Source organism: Ambystoma mexicanum, chromosome 4q (assembly GCF_040938575.1).
Source record: "Ambystoma mexicanum isolate Mex_15411 chromosome 4q, UKY_AmexF1_1, whole genome shotgun sequence".
In the NCBI taxonomy this organism is placed as follows: Eukaryota; Metazoa; Chordata; class Amphibia; order Caudata; family Ambystomatidae; genus Ambystoma; species Ambystoma mexicanum.
The window spans coordinates 788,519,768-788,538,161 of record NC_090928.1 but is presented as its reverse complement, the minus strand read 5'-3'; the positions used below and the strand labels follow the sequence as shown (position 1 = coordinate 788,538,161).

Genomic DNA, 18,394 nt, shown 5'->3' with positions numbered 1-18,394 from the left:
TCAACAGATTCAGTGTCAAGTTCAATGATTATTTCAGATAAAATCATTAAAATCAGCAGATCTGGACTGCCCCAATGAGGAGCCTTCATTTAAACAACATGTGTCATAATAAGTATTCCTACCGTTAAGCAGAAACCACATATATTATACAAACTTTTGTTTAATGCTATACGAACCCTCACCAGGTTGCACAAGAACCGGGGCGCAACACCGTTAAACAGCAAGATATAACTTCCTTGCATGATCTGATGTGCTGCTCCAGGAAGTATGGCTTCAACCATACGTTGCTCTCCATTTGGTTGAATGGGCAGGTTACAAAGAAATGGGCCTGATCGTCATCAAACCCCATACCAAAGATGCATTTTTGTTAAACCCTCCTCCAACTTCTCTTTTTCGAAAGAGGGAGTACATTAAATTGGGCCATTATTAACAGCATTCTACATATAGTGGAATTAATTTTGCTAATTGCCAAGGGCTTTAAAATTTCTCCTTTAGCTCAACATATATTGCCAGGGAAGGCAAGAATTTGATTCTATCAGCATCCAAAAAAAGAGTCCTTGTTCAAAACCAGCGTTTATGGCTAATTTAGCTTGTGCCAGATTGCTCTTGCATATATCTGCCCCACTTACAACGGTAATATAATTCCAGAGCTTACGTCCCCCCTTGTACCAGGCATATGAGTCCCTATTTACAGAGGCCTCCATCTCCAGGAAACAGGCACTATATTTGGGTTATCCGAGAGGCTGAGTTTAGCTTGGTGTAGTACATGAAATGTGTAATCGGTGCTAGAGTTTCAATAATCTAGACCCCTAACCCAATTCTCAGAGCACTACTTGGGCATCCAGGAGGAATACCCAGTACTTGCCACAAGAAGATAGTCAGTACAGTGTCCAGGGGCTTACAATTGCCATTGCCCCAGATTTCACTACATTGAGCATCAGTGACGACACCTTCAATTTGAACACATCCATGAACTTTTCGAGCCTAAGGGATCCATATCGATAGTAAATTCTTAGAAGGCCTTGAAGTCTGGCGGCAGTTCTCCCTGCCTGATATTTAATATGGGCTGCCAAAAAGCCATTCCTTGTAAACCTCATGCCGCGATAGAGTGAGGAGTTCACTGCTTTGATTGGTTCCAATTGTATTTTCCATCTGTAGAGGCTAGTTAGTAGATAGCGCATACCATTTAGACATATTCAAATAAATTGGGTCAAAGCAAGGAGGAGTACAAAAGTGGATGTGAGAAAGTAAAGGCAACCGATCACATTAACTGTACAACCCAAAAATGTTTTGCCACATGTTGCTGGCTGAGTATTTAAGCTCAAACACACAGGTTAAACAGGTTGAAGAGAGAGTTTTGGGAAAGCAGAAAAGGAAGTGTGCCTGTCCCACTGGAGAGTAGTTAAATCTATTTCCAACTGGACGTAGCTGTTGGGAAAGGTCCTGAAGAAGATTTTTTTCCAGAAGGGACTGGGTGTAGAGGGGACTGAGAGGGATTTTGGGAAAAGGTGGGCGGGCTGGAGGAAAGAGCTTATCCGGCAGTAATGTCCAAAAATATGATGTCTCTTAATTTCCTGTTCAAGATCAAACCAAAAGTGAGCACAATTATATCAACATATTTTGACACATATCCCAATAATTAATTAAATATACAATGCCATTAAAAGTGTTTTGTAGGAATTCTGTTCCCAAACCATATCACTAAAAAGGGGAATAATTTACAACGCAGTAATGTGCATTGTGATTTAGAATTACAAATGGAAACTCTCAGTAGCATTGTGGTATTATTGTTATTTACATTCAATGTGGGATCTCTGGAAGCTTTAATCATGTTATATTGAAATATGGAGCAACAGTACCTTTGAATGGGGTCTGCCATAGTTAATCCTTTATTTGAAAACAATTCCTTAATTAACGCATTGAATGGGGGAGTTTCTAGGATGGCCTTGATTCCCTGAGAACAGTCTGAGTTAGGCACGTCAGTCACCACACAAGAAGCAGAATATTTTAACCCAACCATATAGATATAAATAAAACATTAAAAACAAATAGTTTGTCACAGAGTGTGTCCATCATTTTAGATTTGAATCAGTCCAAGAATCAGCGACCCATATGCTAGAGTAAATATATTTCTTTGAAGAAAACAAAGCTATAAGGGGAAGGTGGGTTTCAGGTAAGAAACTATAAAATCAATTACAAATTGGGTTCTACATAGCAGAGTATGTTACATGATTATCAATTACTGTTGTTTGTTTTTCTATGTATGGATCTTTGTGCACATTTGAATGCAAACCTTATTGAAACAATAACAGGCAGATTGCATAAAACATAAAAAATGCATAAAACATGTGGCACCTGCAAAATGAGTACAAGTTAAGGCCAGAACCAGGGGCGTTGCTAGGGGGGGGCTAAGGGGGCTATAGCCCCTGATCTTTTGGTTGTAGCCCCTGATAGAATCTCAGGAGCTACAGCCAAATGACTAGCTAGCCCCCAGTCCCAACAGTTCCAACATCAGCTTAGCCCCGGGTCTTCTCCAGACCTAGCAACTCCCCTGGCCAGAACTACCATTAGACAAAAAGGAAGGACCGATGGTACCACTGGAATTTGAGGCAGTAATAGTAGGGGACAACTGGATAGCAGTACATAGGACAGATGGCACAGAGCGAGCATGGCAATCAGTGATCGCCGTGGCAGAAGGGTGCAGATTGACTACCGTTACAGATGAAGAACTGTTCAAAAACAATTAATCAGGTCACAAGGTAATGTTTGAAATCAGCATCACATACTGGGTGAAAATACATTACAGAGAGGTACCACAGAGAATGGTGATAATGCTACAAGCAACACTGTCATTTCTCCAGGAAGACTTGGCAAAGGTCCCCAGCATCTTATGGACCACAAGTCCCTATGGCATGGGGCTTCTGAAAGGGATAGGAGAAGTGAAAATAAAAGTGAAGCCAGGAGCCATTTTACCATGAGCTAGGCAATCTCCCCTGTCGATCAAGGCAGACAAGGGTATTTATGAGACAATTGCAGCACTAGTGAAGCAAGGCATCCTGATACAACCAGAATCACTGTGCAACACAGCTTTGTACCCTGTCAAAAAGGCAACGGGGGGGGGGGGGTCATGGCGTTTTACACAGGACTTGCTCCCTCTGAACCATATTGCCAAAGCAGAATTTCCTTTAGTTCTGAATCCAGCAACAATCTTGTGTAGCATTCCCATGGAAGCTACCTAAGCACAGTCATAGATTTGAAGAATGCTTTCTCCTCTATACCACTACAACTAGACCCGCAAGACTTAACTTCATTTCTACAAACAAATAAAAAGTGGAAACATACTAGACTTCCGCAAGGGCACTGTAAATCACCTTCCATATTCAACAGGGTCCTTCAAATGTACTTAGGAAATATAAAGTTAGAGAATGTTGTTATACAGTACGTGGACGGCATCTTGATTTGCAGCAAGACAGAGACACAGTGGGCCTCATTACGACCCTTGCGGAAATGGAAAAATGATGGCGGAAATGCAATACCGCCATCGAACACCGCTCGTTGCGATTATGACCCGTCACCGTAAAGTACGATGCCATCAGCGACACCGCAGTGAACGGCAACGCTAACTGCACCAAGTACGCGCACGCGCGCCTTGCAAAACCGGAATCACCGCCATGGCGCAACGGTACGCGAATTCTGACCCTAGCGGACATGTACTGAACGCCATCAAGCACGTCGTAAAGTACCATTCCGCCATGGCGAGAAATACGGCATCGTGAACCAACCGTAAATGGCCCACTGAGTGCCTGTACTCCACTCCCTGGCCACATTGCACAACTCCTGGCAGGCGCAATGTACTCACACTATGCAACCAGTGAAATCTACAATTCACCCATGCATGCCAACGTAGAAATGCATGCAGGGGCTCAAAGCGCCCCGTGAGTGGGCATCCATGTACGGCATGTCACCATAGCCGTACTGATGCAGCACAGGCATGTGAAGGTACAATACATCAAAATGAAAATCAAGAACACATGACACAAAACAACAGTAGTCCCCCATCGCTTGCCACCAGCGCAAGGCAACATCCAAAACAGCATCCTGAGGGGGATTGCACCAGCCCTGTACTCTTGCCAGTAAACAAACCAACCATCAGCAGAAGCATGTACCACACAAGTTGGCAGAGTGACTGAGCAGCCAGGCTCATCCCAAGAGGGGCCGATGGGAGCTGCAGGGCACAGATGGCATGAATACAGAAGCCATTCCAATGGACATGACCCCAGTCCCCCTCCAACAAACGCACGCAAACACAGGCACCTGTGACCAGCCACATTCCGAACATCCCATCATTCCACCAATCGACCTGGCTGACAGGCACCAGTCGGCCAAAAGCCAATCCCCCGCCCCTGAACAGCACATCATGTAAACAGTCACAATGGCAGCCCCTATCCGTGACCATACTGTGCTACGTAGGCAAACGCGGCCAGTACTGTACCACACAACTCAACTCAGAAGGCGGAACACAATGCAGATCATCTCGCAATACATACCGCCACAAATCGAAAATCGCCACATCACCTGCAAAGAATAACGCAACACGACAAATATCGGAATACAATTTAAATGCACATCCAAATGACAAAGGCCCCACAGCAATTTGCAAAATAACACCAAAACATCCATCATCACCGAGGGCTGCATCTGCAATAATTGACCAGCTTCCACTTGTGTGACGCCCTGTACCATCATGGCACACAGGGCCTACATCAACGTTCCAAAAGGCAACATGGAAGCGGCAAGAACCGCAGGTCCGTCCCATGAGGCAGGCACTAGTCGAGCTGAAAGGCCGAAATGTTGCACCTAGCCACCAGTACAGCGTAAGGGCATGTGGCCCATTGGCGATCGTCCCATAAGATCGAAATGGTGCTCCACTGATTCACCCGAAGCTGCAGGTGTCGAGAGTAAAACCCATCTGGAGGAGTGGCGTAGAGATGGCATCTGCAATAGGGCAGGAGATACCTGTCACCCAAATGAAACACAAATTAACCGATTGCATTACGGGACTCATGATGCATTACAATCTTCATTCAACACACCAAATCCACACCCATATGCATGCTAGCCCACTCCAAAGGAATATACACACCCCTAAATCAGTATCGATTCATAACGAAATCAATCGAGGTAAATACACCATTGGCAACGTCGGTTACTGTGCATGCGTCCGTCAAGATGGAACCCATGACATGGGATTAGTAACGTGCCTAGACACAAGTGTATGAAGGCGCGTCGAGACAGGGAGGATCCGACAAGGGCAGATAGACGTAAGTCCCACTATGGCAGCCTTGCATCACATAGCGCAGGGGAAGGGGAGTGATTCAAAAAACCCATGTACATGGCAGACCCTAAACGGAATCATCTGTCCATGCATCCATTCATCATTCCCTCATCCCGCAATGAAAACGCATGAATATTCACTCACATAATATGTGAAACTTCCATCGCGTCTGTGCGTAATGCAGTCTGCAAAAACCACTGTGCTCCTGGCCGGATCTGTAGTGTTGTGAAGCAAGATGGATTTGGGAACGTCCTGCCTTATCGTCCACTACGCTATTGCGCATCCCATTCAATTCATATCATTCATTGCTTGCTCGTTATGGGCCATGTCCCAAGGACATTCTACAATAGAACGTTACATTTCCAGCCAGACCTGTGGGCGTATCCTCGCCGCTACTTCAAAACCAAAAATGCTGGCCTTCGAATTCCTCACTTGCAACATTACGTCGAAAAGGCTTCTGTGAACGCTTGCATTCACAATTACATCAATGTAGTGCGGCTGTGTGTCATAATGCTAACTGGCTGCAATCACAAATGGGACGCCACGCCCGTCGGTGAAGTACGTTACTGTGCTGCATGAGGGTCGGCCATCGATCGAGCCCTACATACCACTGACTCTTCACAGGTATGTAAGCGGCTGCAATTATAGCATGTGTAACAATGGGAGCATAGCATGAAAATCAGTCAAAGTACATCACACTGCCATCGGGATTTGATACATGATTCCAATCCCAAGATGCCATGCGGCCAAATGCAGCCTTACGTGCGGGACGTGCTCGGCCAGAAGGGATTGCATCTGCCACAGATTCATACAATCAGCACAGGTGGAGGCCATACAGGCCGACAGCACATATATAGCAGACCCAAACCCCTCCCACAACCACTCCCACTCCAAAATGCTACCGGCAGGACTAGCGATGTTGGGCCTGGGGGACCAGATAGCACTGCAAGTGCTACAACTACAAGAAGACGACGAACAACAACAGGTACAACAACCGGGCGCACAGGGGAGACGGAGGAGAAGGAGGAGGAGGAGGGCAAGGCAGGGTCAGCAAGGCCCACAAGCACTGCCACTACCACCACGCAGGCGGCCCGCAATCCCACGCCTCCGAGCTGATCCGTTCAACCTCACTGCTGAGCAGATCCACACCCTCTACCGTTTGGACCGGGACACCATAATCGCCATTGTGGACATGACACATGCTGACCTCGTGAGCATGATAGATAGCCCAACCGCCATCCCACCCCTACTGAAGGTGGTGTCTGTACTCCACTTCCTGGCCACAGGCACCTACCAGCACACAGTGGGACAGTTGCATGGCATTTCACAGCCACTGTTCTCACGGACACTCTTCCAAGTGCACGATGCCCTCCTGAAGCACGCCGACGACCACATCACACTACCACGCACGTACCAGGAGATTACCAACGCAAAAGTGGGATTCCATGCACTTGGCGGCATCCCGGGTTGCATTGGTGCCATCGACTGCACCCATGTTGAATTGGTTGTCCCACATGCCATGGAGGTCCAGTACCGCAACCGGAAACAATTTCATTCAATCAATGTGCAAATGGTGTGTGACTCCAACAAGATCTTTACGCATTGTTGTGCCAGATTTCCAGGATCTACCCATGATTCTATGGTCCTGAGGAACACAAGAATACCACGCTACATGGAGCGACACGCAGGGCACAGATCCTGGCTACTCGGTGAGTCTCATTCCATGCATGACATCGTGGCCCATTTGATGCGTCAATGACCTTGCAGGAGGGGGGGGGGGGCTACTTAGCACTATCATTCCACTGACACCCTTTATTCGTCTCTTACAGGTGATGCCGGGTATCCACTGAAGAGATGGCTCCTTACACCAATCCGGAACCCACAGAACGAGCATGAGGAGGACTACAACCATGCCCACTCACGTACCCGTGTGGTCATTGAACAGGCATTCGGCCTACTGAAGGCTCGTTTCCGCAGCCTCAGCAGGTCTGGCGGGGCACTCATGTACAGCCATGAGAAGGTTTCTAAGATGGTCATGGCATGTGTCATGCTGCACAACATGTGCATACGTAGGAATGTGCCCATGCCCCCTGACGCTGTACTGCATGCACCTGAAGATGATGATGATGATGAGGGTGGGGATGTGGAGGCACCTCAAGGAGTCCATGAGGCACAGGATGCACGTGCAATCCGACAGAGCATCATAGATGCATGCTTCTAGCAACCACGCATGGTGCCTATTACACGGAAAGGGGACCTGTGGCACTGTGTGTGTGTAGTACAGGCACATTGTGGACTGTACGCCTATGAAGGCCTCGTACGCAAATATCAATGTCCACACATGTCATTGGATGATAATGAGGTGCTGTATTGTTAATGTGATTTGATTTATACACCCTATGGACCCGCCACCCAGTGAAGCCCAACACACCCCCTCCACCCTACTACCTCCCCCCCCAACACCAGTGTCCAAATATGCATGCTGTCCGTGGGTAGACGCTATTGCAAGCCCCCTCTACGGGTATCAGGGGCACCCCTGCCCGTGGAGCGCAGGTTCCTGCCAGATCTGCGTTGGGGGCTGCCCTGGACGGAACTTGCCACGGATGATGTCTCTGCCTGCTCGCGTCCATGCATGTCTCTGAGGGTTTGTGAGAGCTCCGAGAGCACACGGCGCACAGCAGCAAGTTCAGCACAAACGTCTTTGGACGTCGCATGCAGTTCCCCCCTCAGGCTCTCTGTGCTTTTCTCCATTTGTGCTCTCAGGCTCTCGGTGCTTTTCTCCATTTGTGCTCTCAGGCTCTCGGTGCTTCTCTCCATTTCTCCCCTGAGGCTCTCACTACTTTTCTCTATTTGTGCCCTGAGTGTCTCGGTGGATGTTTCCATGGCTGCCCTGGAACCCCCGCATTCATTTGCATGGTCCTTGAGTAGCGTGGACACTTCCTGCTGTTGCTCGATCAGCAGGTCGAGGGACTGTTGCCTCTGCTGGGCCATGGACATTTGCGGTGGTGTGACAGGGGGGCTGCTCAACACATGTTGCCTTGGCACAGGACTTGTGGGGGTTGGCCAGTCGTCGTCTTCAGGGTGCCCCTGCGTGGTTTCGTCATGGTGTAGGGGATGGAACATGCAGGGGGATTGGGAAAGGTCATGGATGGTACCTACGTCGCCAGCACTGTTTTCCGTGTCGGAGCATGCTGGCATGACAGCTGTGTCACCTATGGTGCTGCTACCACCAGAGGCAGTGCCATCAGATACGTTCTTTGGGGGGACCTGTGGTGCTGGGGTTGTGGACTTGCTGGCTGCTGGGGTGCCTGTTGCAGTCCCCTCCAGTGTGCTGCCACTTGATTCCTGCTGCTGCCGTGTCTTGATCCTTGCACCTGAGGTGGAGGCTCTTGGGACGTTGGTCCTGGCCCTCTTTGCAGGCGTGCTGGTAGGGGTGTCCTGCAGCTCGTCGTTGGTATCGGACCCTGTGGTGGAGTAAAGAGGGGCGAGCGTTAGTTATGGGTCTGTCGGATTTGGAATGGCAACGTATCAAATGCATTGGGGTGGTACATGAGGCTGATTTGGGACTGGGCCTTGGAGGTGGTCTCATTTTCGTGTGGATTGAGGATGCATTCATTTGGCTGCCTGCAGTTAGGGGGTGCATGCTGCACATGTAGGGGTTGTTTATGGCATCTTGATTGATTTGTTTATTCATTCTGACTTTTAGAGGGCGCTGTCAGGGCAAAGTATGTATTGCACTATGGGGTCACATGGTACTGCACATGTTCGTGTTTTGTGGATTTCGCATTGTTTCTCTTGGCCAACCTACCTGATTCTCCGGATGTCGGCACTCCTTTCTCCATCCCTCCGACTCCCTCTATGCTCTCCATTCCTATGGTGGAGGCGCAGATATCCTCCCAGGGGGTCAACTTGATGGGCGACTCTGAACCCCCCCCGGTAGCTGTGGCGATGTTCCTGTTCGCAGAAAGTATGCTGCGTACGCGGATCCGCAGGTCGTCCCACCGCTTGCGACATTGCTGTGGCGTGCGGGGTGTTGTCCCCACCGCACTTACGCGCTGTGCCACCAGGGCCCATATGGCCTTCTTGTTGGCAAGGGCCGTCCTGGTCATTTGACTGGAGAAGACGACGGCGGCATTTTCCTGGAGGGTCTCGGTGAGCACGGTCAGTTCCTCTCGGGAGAAGTGTACCTGCCGCTTGCGATCACACGCTTTCTTGGCTACCTTTCCCATATTTATTTTTTTAACTGGGGTTGCTAACGGGTTGGGATGTGTGTCAGGGTCGGATTTTTAATGGTTGTGTTGGGATTCGGATTTTATAGTTGTGCGGCGTGCTGTTTCCCGTTCCGGCCACATGCTTTTACTTCCGTTTCCGTATATTTACGGTGCCCGTAATTTGCGGTGCCCGCTCGTTACGGTGACCGCTCATTACGGTGACCGCTAAGATGGGTGGCGGTATTGCACCTGGTGCAGCGTACGGCGGCGGTAAGGGCCGTTTTGGGGTCATTTCCGCCATCGCAGCCTTTCGGATTCCGCCATGGCGTAATGCTCGTGCCCGATGGGTCGTAATTAGCCGCACTTTGCTCCTTCGTGCAATGGCGGAAACGCTATTTACGCTGTTGCGGTCCGGTCAGTCACTTTCCGCCAGGGTCGTAATGAGGCCCAGTGTAGAGATGACTCTGTGCATATGTTGACTGTACTAGCAGAAAAGGGTTACAAGGTAGACAAGGCTAACTACAGCATTGCCAGAAAGAGACATTATACATTTGACAACTGATATCACAAGATGGGTGAAAAGTGAGACGCAAGAGAGCAAAGCCCACACCATAAGACAAATGCAGCAGTTTCCAGGACTATGCAATTATTGCAGGACATGGGTATTTCACAACAGCACTTACTCTGGACCCTTTTTAAGTGCATTGAAGGAAGCACAAAGAGGGGAGGGTACATTACAATGGATAAAAACAATGACGGAGGCATTTGAGGAGTTAAAAGAAGCAATATGCACAGCTCCAGTGTTAGGGATTCCATACTATCAAAGTTAATTCGTCTTATTCTCACACTCCAATGCAGTGGTTATGACTGCAATACTGACACAGAAGACAAGCATGGGGCACAAACCTGTAGCATATTACAATGGGAAATTACACCCACTAATGAGAGGATGCTATGTGTGTGAATAAGCATTGGCTGCTGCCGCATTCCCAGTAGACAAATCAGCAAGTATTACAATGGGATGCAGCACCACTCTTTATGTGGAGCATGCTCTCTTCGCAATACCAGAAAGGCCCTAAAGTACATTGACAACACAGAGTGCTTTAGGGTACAAGGTGCTATAACCCGGTGACTTTCATCGCTGAATCCGTAGAGGAGGGCGACTATATGCACGACTGCACTGCCAACATAGAACAATTCAGTGACGCCTCATAGGTACAGGAGAATGCACATGAGGGGGGAGATGTATTTATATTGATGGGTCATTAACGATAGACCAGACGATTGGGGGGAGAAATACTGGCACAGCAGTGGTGAGATTAAAGGAGGACCGGACGTGCAAGGTGGTGACGAGTGCACGTCTACCATAGCATCTTTCTGCACTAGCAGCAGACTTAGTAACCTTAATATTGGCACTGGAGCACAGCGAAGGCAAGGAGGTAACAGTGTATTCAGATTCAGCCTACGTGACATCCACCATGCATTCTGGACTGTCACGTTGCCTGAGGAGGGGCTTCAGATGTGCTGATGGGTCACTGATGCAGCACGCACTCCTATTGTGCAGACTGATAGAGGCACTCCAGTATGATATGATATGATATGATATAGCATTTCTAACGTGCCTATACACAAGTGTTTCATCCATACACAGTACCCACTGTGCATGGATGTGGCGAAGTGCCAAGCACACAAGAGGTGGGAGGACCCCATCTCTAGGGGCAATAAGGCAGCAGGCACAGAAGCAATATGCCCTGTCTATTTTGGGGACATTTTAGATATGGATGCTTCATCCCCAACATACAACTATGCGTGAACAATGATATTAAAAGAAGAATATAACACATTATCAGTGACACCGATTATGGAATTACAGGGAGCTGCACCAAAGGAGGAAAGGGAATTGTGGATAAGGAGGGAATGTAGAGTGTCTCGAACAGGGAAAGTGGTAATGCATTCTCATTATTGCACACTGCATGACACAGTTACACCATCTGACTCGTATAGGGAAGGAGGATTCATTCTGTTCTAATTTGGCGGAACACGTGGCAGAATTCATGACTAATTGTCTAGTGTGTAAACAATTTACAGCAGGTCATACACTAAGGGTAGTGAGAGCAGCCAAACCTCACCCAATGGTCCATTCCAGCACTTGTACACCGACGATGTTGACATGCTCCAAGTACACCATGGCTACCACTACATGATAGTGGTAGTGTGCCCATTTTCTCAATGGATCGAGGCAGGTCCCTGTTCCCATCCTAATGCCATTAGAGCGGCAACATTTCTGGTTCTAGAAAACTTCTCATGATGGGCCGTGTGTGAGCTTCTGCGGTCTGACAATGGCGCTCACTTCGCCAATGAGATGTTTCACCACATCACAAACTGGTTGGGAATTCAACACAAATTCTCTTGTGCCTTTTACCCACAAGCGAATGGAGTGTGTGAGCGCATCAATGGGCTGCTCAAAGAAGGCATCACCAAAATTAAAAAGAACCTTATCAAGAGCTGGCTGCACTGTCTTCCATTAGCATTATTCGCATTGCGCAATAAACCAGGGTCCAACCACCAATTAAGCCCACGTGAGTTGGTGACAGGATGGCGCATGAGACTTCTCCTGTCTCCTCACATTAGGGTTTTAAAAGATGCAGAAAAAATGTCTGATTTATTGGGTCAGGCAATGTATGAGTACACTGCTTCGTTGATGGCTTGTGCCTCTTTTATTTTTCGTCAACTGCTGGGACAACAGGAAAGGCCTCAGGCAGAAGAAGAGAACAATGACCGGGGAAGCAAATAAGGAGCTTTTCAAGCAACCAAAGCTGTATCCTGGTGATCAGGTGTAATTAAGAGACATAACCAGGTGTTGGTATAAACTGCATTTTACAGGACCATATATGTAGAAAAGTAACTGATCGAGCAGTAAAGCTACAAGGGAAGAAGGCCTGGAATCACCTGGAGGACATCAAGTCCTGCAAAGTGGTGGCCTCTCCTAGCATCAACAACAAAAGGGCCAATGTTCCACAAACAGAAGAACAAAACAATTGCCTCGAAACAACACAACCCATCTTAGGACAACCTATGATTACTCATTCCAGAGCAAGTGTGATAGGGAAAGGTCTTCCTACATATACAGAGTGAGGGCACACTGTCTTTATTATTTTTCTTTTCACACACTAACAGCATTTATTGTGAAAGTGGAACTGTAATTATTGCATTTGTCCCATGATTCCCCTTGATCCTCATCCCGAAACCTTCCATGGCCAATTTGTCCAATTTGTTAGGACATCCAACAGCAAATAGAAGACACCATCTTGATTTGTTTTTTGTGTTTTTATAGCTTATTTGGCCCAAGCATACCAAACCTAGAGATAGGAACCCTTCTGTACTTGCAGTACTTCGTGATCCCAGAATATGCACAGTTTAGGAACAACTATTCCTTCTTGCACTGAACCAACATCAAGTTCACAGTGCTTGAATTAATAAAATACTAATACAATAACTCCTTTTCTAGCTCATTGCAGGCAGTGAACAAACATTGTCAATACTATACAAGAGTAAGTGACGGGGAAGATTATTAAAAGAATGCTTATTGTATCATGTGTCTTATTTTCATGTGGTATTTTATCCCTCATCTTTTTGCAAATGTCATATATTGCAAGTGATACCGCTGTAATGTATTAACACAGCCCTAACTCCAGCAGGCGGAACGACCATCTGAGGTGGAAAGGCAAGCATTAACAGTACAGTTTGGAGAGCTAGACGCAGTGCTGATGCAGACATTAGAGGAGTGGATCTCTATCTCACTGATATTGCTCTAATATCTAATAACATGTGGTACAAGCACATGACTAAAGTAGGCAAGCAAATCACTGGGGAGAGCTGAAATGTCTGCTCACTAATCCCCTATGCCATGTGTGCCTCCAGAACATGTGCAGCAACTGAAATACCAACAGCAAGAGCACAATGCCTTATGAACCTGTCCATGTTTACAACCTGAGGAAGATTCCAAAGGAGAACGGCAACATTGCGATGGATATCCAATACAACATTCCCCTATGAAGATAGCTATATTAAAACACTTGACATGATGGACAGTTACTGGAAATTAGAACAGGTTATACAATACATAAGTTTTGGCCCACAGAAAGGAGAGACAAAAACGGTAACACTGAAGGAATTGCATGTCCAAAGAACGGAGCCAAGGAAATATAAGGAGAACCAGTATGTTGGGAATGATCACAGATGCTCGCGTATGTCCAAGTGTACACAGCTGAAGGATGGATGGAGGGAGTAGTAGGCAGCAAAGCACATATGCTCCTACAAGTTCCAGTAGACACAGTATGAGCTAAAAGAATGGGATGCAAGTGCAAAGTTACTGACTTGGGTGGACAATGAAGCAGGACCAATGCCCATAATACCACTGAAGAAAGCAGAATTATGTTTCTAGAATAATGGAGCAGTAAAGATTGGGGAAAACAAAGAATGCAAGTACACAGAAAAGCATCCAAGCATCATGCTTGGGACAGCAGTATTAATGGATCATTATTGGGCATGCAAATATAAGGTGTATGAGAAGCTGCCATCCAACTGGGGAGGAGTATGCTCACTAGTGCACATCAATACATCAGCACTTGAAGTGCCATAAAAATACATCAAAACATAAGACTTCCCTATGATGGAGAATGGAAAAAGTAAGGAAAGGTCAGTAGAAGTGAGTACAGTGAAAAGAGAGAACTACTTCTCGTCAGCATCTGAAGCATTGATGGATGGCGTGCCAGCAGAAGGCTGACTATTCAGTAGGACGGAAAGGTACTTTGCGTCAGTAGTTCCAGCTATACAGACAAACACACATGCAAAACGGCTCCAGATTACAAGATGGGAGCTGGTGTAGACTATAAACTCGACTGTAAATGGCTTCAATGCAATAAAAAAGAACAGCTCCGAGCAGAATAGTTGATGGCCCTCCAGGACACACATGTTCTAGACCTTCTCACAGCAACAGAAGGAGGCGTTTCCACCAATATTGAGTCTTCTTGCTATACATTCCTGCCCACAAACGATGAAGCAAATGGCACACTCACTGAAGCAGTTACAAGATTGTCAAAAATGCAGGCAGAGATGGAGGAGGAAGCAAAAGGGAAAGGGAAAGATCAAAGCTGGCTGTTGTACATATTTTCCCGGATGCCAACATGGATGGAAGAAGGACTAAGAGTATTACTGGGAGCACTAATATTGGTACTAGTAGCATTATGTGTGATTAAGATCTGCATCACACAATGCTGGAAGACAACAGAGAAAACAAAAGGAATGAAGGTGTTAGTAGATACAAATGGTGAAAAAGACAAGATAGTAGAAGAAATAAAATAAAATAAGGCCACAGATAAAAGAGTGGTCACTGTTCCAGACCAAAATGATAACCTCTGATGGTCCTATGGACAACCGGAAATACTGGTCAAAATGAGTATGGTGCAACCCGGTAGGAGAATGCAGTTACATGACATGGATTATGGATGACCATGCAAATTACTATGGACATCTTGGAGGAATAACAAAGATATGACTGCCAAAAGCAACAGTGACTAGGTTTGGAGGTGTGGTCGACAAGTGGACCAGAGGGGGGACTGAGGAGAGGGTCCCTGGAATCCCCCTCTGAGCCCTTATAAGCATGACAGCCAGAAGAGTCATAAATGCAAGATGCCCCCAAGAATGCAATTGACTACTACATATGCAAACAGGTATTTTTCAGACAACCATTCAAACCTTATCCACCTGACATCCTCATGGATACAGGTGCCTCAACACTGGACCTCGTCGACTAATGACAAATATCCAGCTGTGCTCACGTCATTCGAGACACCACGACATAGTCATGTTAGCCACAAAGCAAACTCGCATCCATGCCGAAATTACACAGACACACATGTGCACACACGAAAAACATGCTTACACAGTTTTGTAGATGGAGGACAGATACATATACATACTGTCAGAAGCCTTTCCTTTTCATTAGCAAAAATGCAGAAATGTAAGAAAAGCAAGAGATACAGAGAAAGCTTGCAGCCACTTATTGAAGCTAATCACATGGAACTACAGGGTTGTATAAGGAACCTGGAAGAGCCAAGTACCACTAACCCATAAGGAAGATAATACAATATAAACATATAGAAATTATAGCACAACTATAGTAGAATTACACGAAGCCACAGGACTCAGAATATGGGACAAAGGAAAACAGATTGTGCAGCACCCTGTCCAGGGCTGGTGCTCACAGCCAAGGTCAGAGATGAGCAGAACATTCCTAGCTCCAGGAACAGGGAGCCACCTGCGAAATAGCAGAATAAATCCTCACTATTTGCAGGCAGAAAAGCTCAATTTTGCAGTCTTCACCCACATGATCCGGCCAAGCCAAACAGTGACCATTTACCCATGGTGGGTAGAGGAGCAGTTCCAAGCAAAGCAGTCAAGACATGATACGTGTTGTTTTATAATGTAGTAACCTGCAGGCACTCTCTAAAGTGGTAATAACAGTAGCAACAATGGGGACACTTAGTCTTTCTCATCACCTTGAAAAGGTACACAGAGCGCTGAGAATAGAGCTGGTTCCCAGGCTTGAGGAGACCCACTGCAGCCAATCAGGGAACATAAATCAAGGGTTGGATGGCAAAGGGAAAGGGCCAATGGTAATCCTGCGACCCTGCAAAAATGTAATATATTGTTTTTGGGGAAGGCTCAGGCAAAGCCACCTGACATGCAAAGGCCATTCAGCTAACATCTATAGGTCCCGTCCATAGGCACTACCACCCTAGCCACCCAATAGCGTACGCAATTAAGTTTTTGGGAAGAGCTGCAACTTGTGACGCCACACAAAATTCCCTGATATGGGGTCGGGAGCAGTGATTGCTGGAGGTATTGTGTTAACTGTATGATCCCTGTCTGTTATGTAAAATAAAGGACAGTTCTAACTTGCCCTTGGCTGAGTCCTCTGTCTATTTACAGGGGAATGTCTCTTTGGGCCCTGGGTACTCTGCCGAATGGTGACTGTGTAGCACGAACCCCGACCCTCTGGTATAACTCTACAATGTGCAGTCCCTTCTCCCTGTTCCATGGTGGCCATTTTTCTTGTTTCCTTTTTTTCCATTTGACTGAATGGCTGCCATGGAAAGGGAGAAGGGACTACATGTAGTTCCTTCTCCATGATCCCCAGTGGCCATTTTGTTTAGCTTTTTCTTGTTGAGTCGTGAAACGGTTGCAGCATCATTTCTCAACTTCAGAAAAATTGCAATTAGTACAATGGTACAACGTGCTGGGGAACTAATGGCAATATAACCCATAGAGGGGGGCAATAATGTTGGGTAATGCCCCTAGGGCACCGTTGATGCCCTCGCTTCACTCTGGCTTCTAACTATGACCCAGGGGGAATTACCAAACCGGTAATGGCCCCCTCCTTGGGTTATATGGTCTAAGTAATGCTATTGTAGACAGATTCCAAAATGTTACATTGACAGGAACACAGGTTGAGAAGGCAAAGAATATGATTTTTCACACCTTCCCTGTGCAGTAGGGGTTTTCAGAAGGATAGTGGTATATGCATTGTCTAATGTTATAAGCAGACTCACCTTTTTCCAAGTATGATGATGATAAGTTATTTATAACGCGCTTAATACCCAGAGGTTTCTAAGCACGGACCAGGGGATCGAACTTGTTGCTCCGTGTGGTCTTACTTCCAAGGCGAGCATGTTGTCACTGAGCTATCCTCCTGAGACTAATACGGGGATCGAACCTGCGACGTACAATTTGTATAAGCATCTTCCTGGCAGTCAGAGCCGAATTATTGGCTGAAGGGATTGTAATACCAGACCTGACTAAGAAAAACACTTTGCACAGTGTGTGGAGACTAAACTATGTTCAGAGGTGGCTGCATGTGTTGGCACATTTTCCAAATTAAGAGGAAAGAAGCACAGCTAGACAGCAGCATTTACTTTTTGACTGCTTGCAAGAAACAGAATCTGATACTCAGCATCTCAAACCCACTGAGGACTACCCACAGCAAAGCATATGCTCAGCAGACAGCAGAGTTTTAGTGTATATTTTGTTGTAATAGGACACCCATGCCGACGCTTCAATTACGTTAGTGTGAGCAACTTGATTGTTTTTGGTTACCTTGTTTGTGAGTTCCCAAAACTTAGCAGCATTGTTACCTTTTCAATAAAGGATCATTTATGGCTAGCGGCTGTATACGGTTCTGCCTTCAACCGCTTGGTAAACTGGCTGCTGTCGAAACAAATCATGTTTTCCCAATATTAAAAGAATACCATGAAGCCTCTAAACGTGTCTAGTATAGGTTCTCTTCGTTTTTTTCGGCATCACCAATTCTATCATTAAATACATGGGTTGTGCGTTTAAACTCTGTACATACACCTTTTCCAGTTACTTTCAACAGAAGATTATACACAGTATCATTAAAATACCTTGCATCGGTTGAATGCAATTTTGTCTTTCAACAATCCCATTAAAGTACAAGTACATTTTTTGTATAAGATTAGAGTTCCATTTTACACATACATCCGCCAGGGGGTGTAATGAATGCTAGGTGCCATGCTCGTGCTCATGCTTGTAATGCAAACAATGTAAACAAATATTTGATCCACAAGAGGTAGTGGCATGGTCTTCAAAACCATTAAAATTGATGTTCAGAGGAAAATAATGTGCAGAAATATTTTTTCATATAAACACGTGATCTATTCATGAGGAGGCAAGGCCTTCGAAAGCAATAAAAGTCATACGCAACATAATTCCGTAAAATGAACCCAAGACTCTCCTCTTGCCTTAATATAAGAATTTGAAGAGGAAG

General features: G+C 46.3%; 1 protein-coding gene across 1 annotated transcript in view; it reads right to left on the bottom strand.

Moving 5' to 3' along the window:
* The window catches only part of PCSK2 (proprotein convertase subtilisin/kexin type 2), a 1,398,208-nt gene that overhangs the window by 417,764 nt on the left and 962,050 nt on the right, over positions 1 to 18,394 (bottom strand). The gene's annotated exons all lie outside the window — the stretch shown is intronic.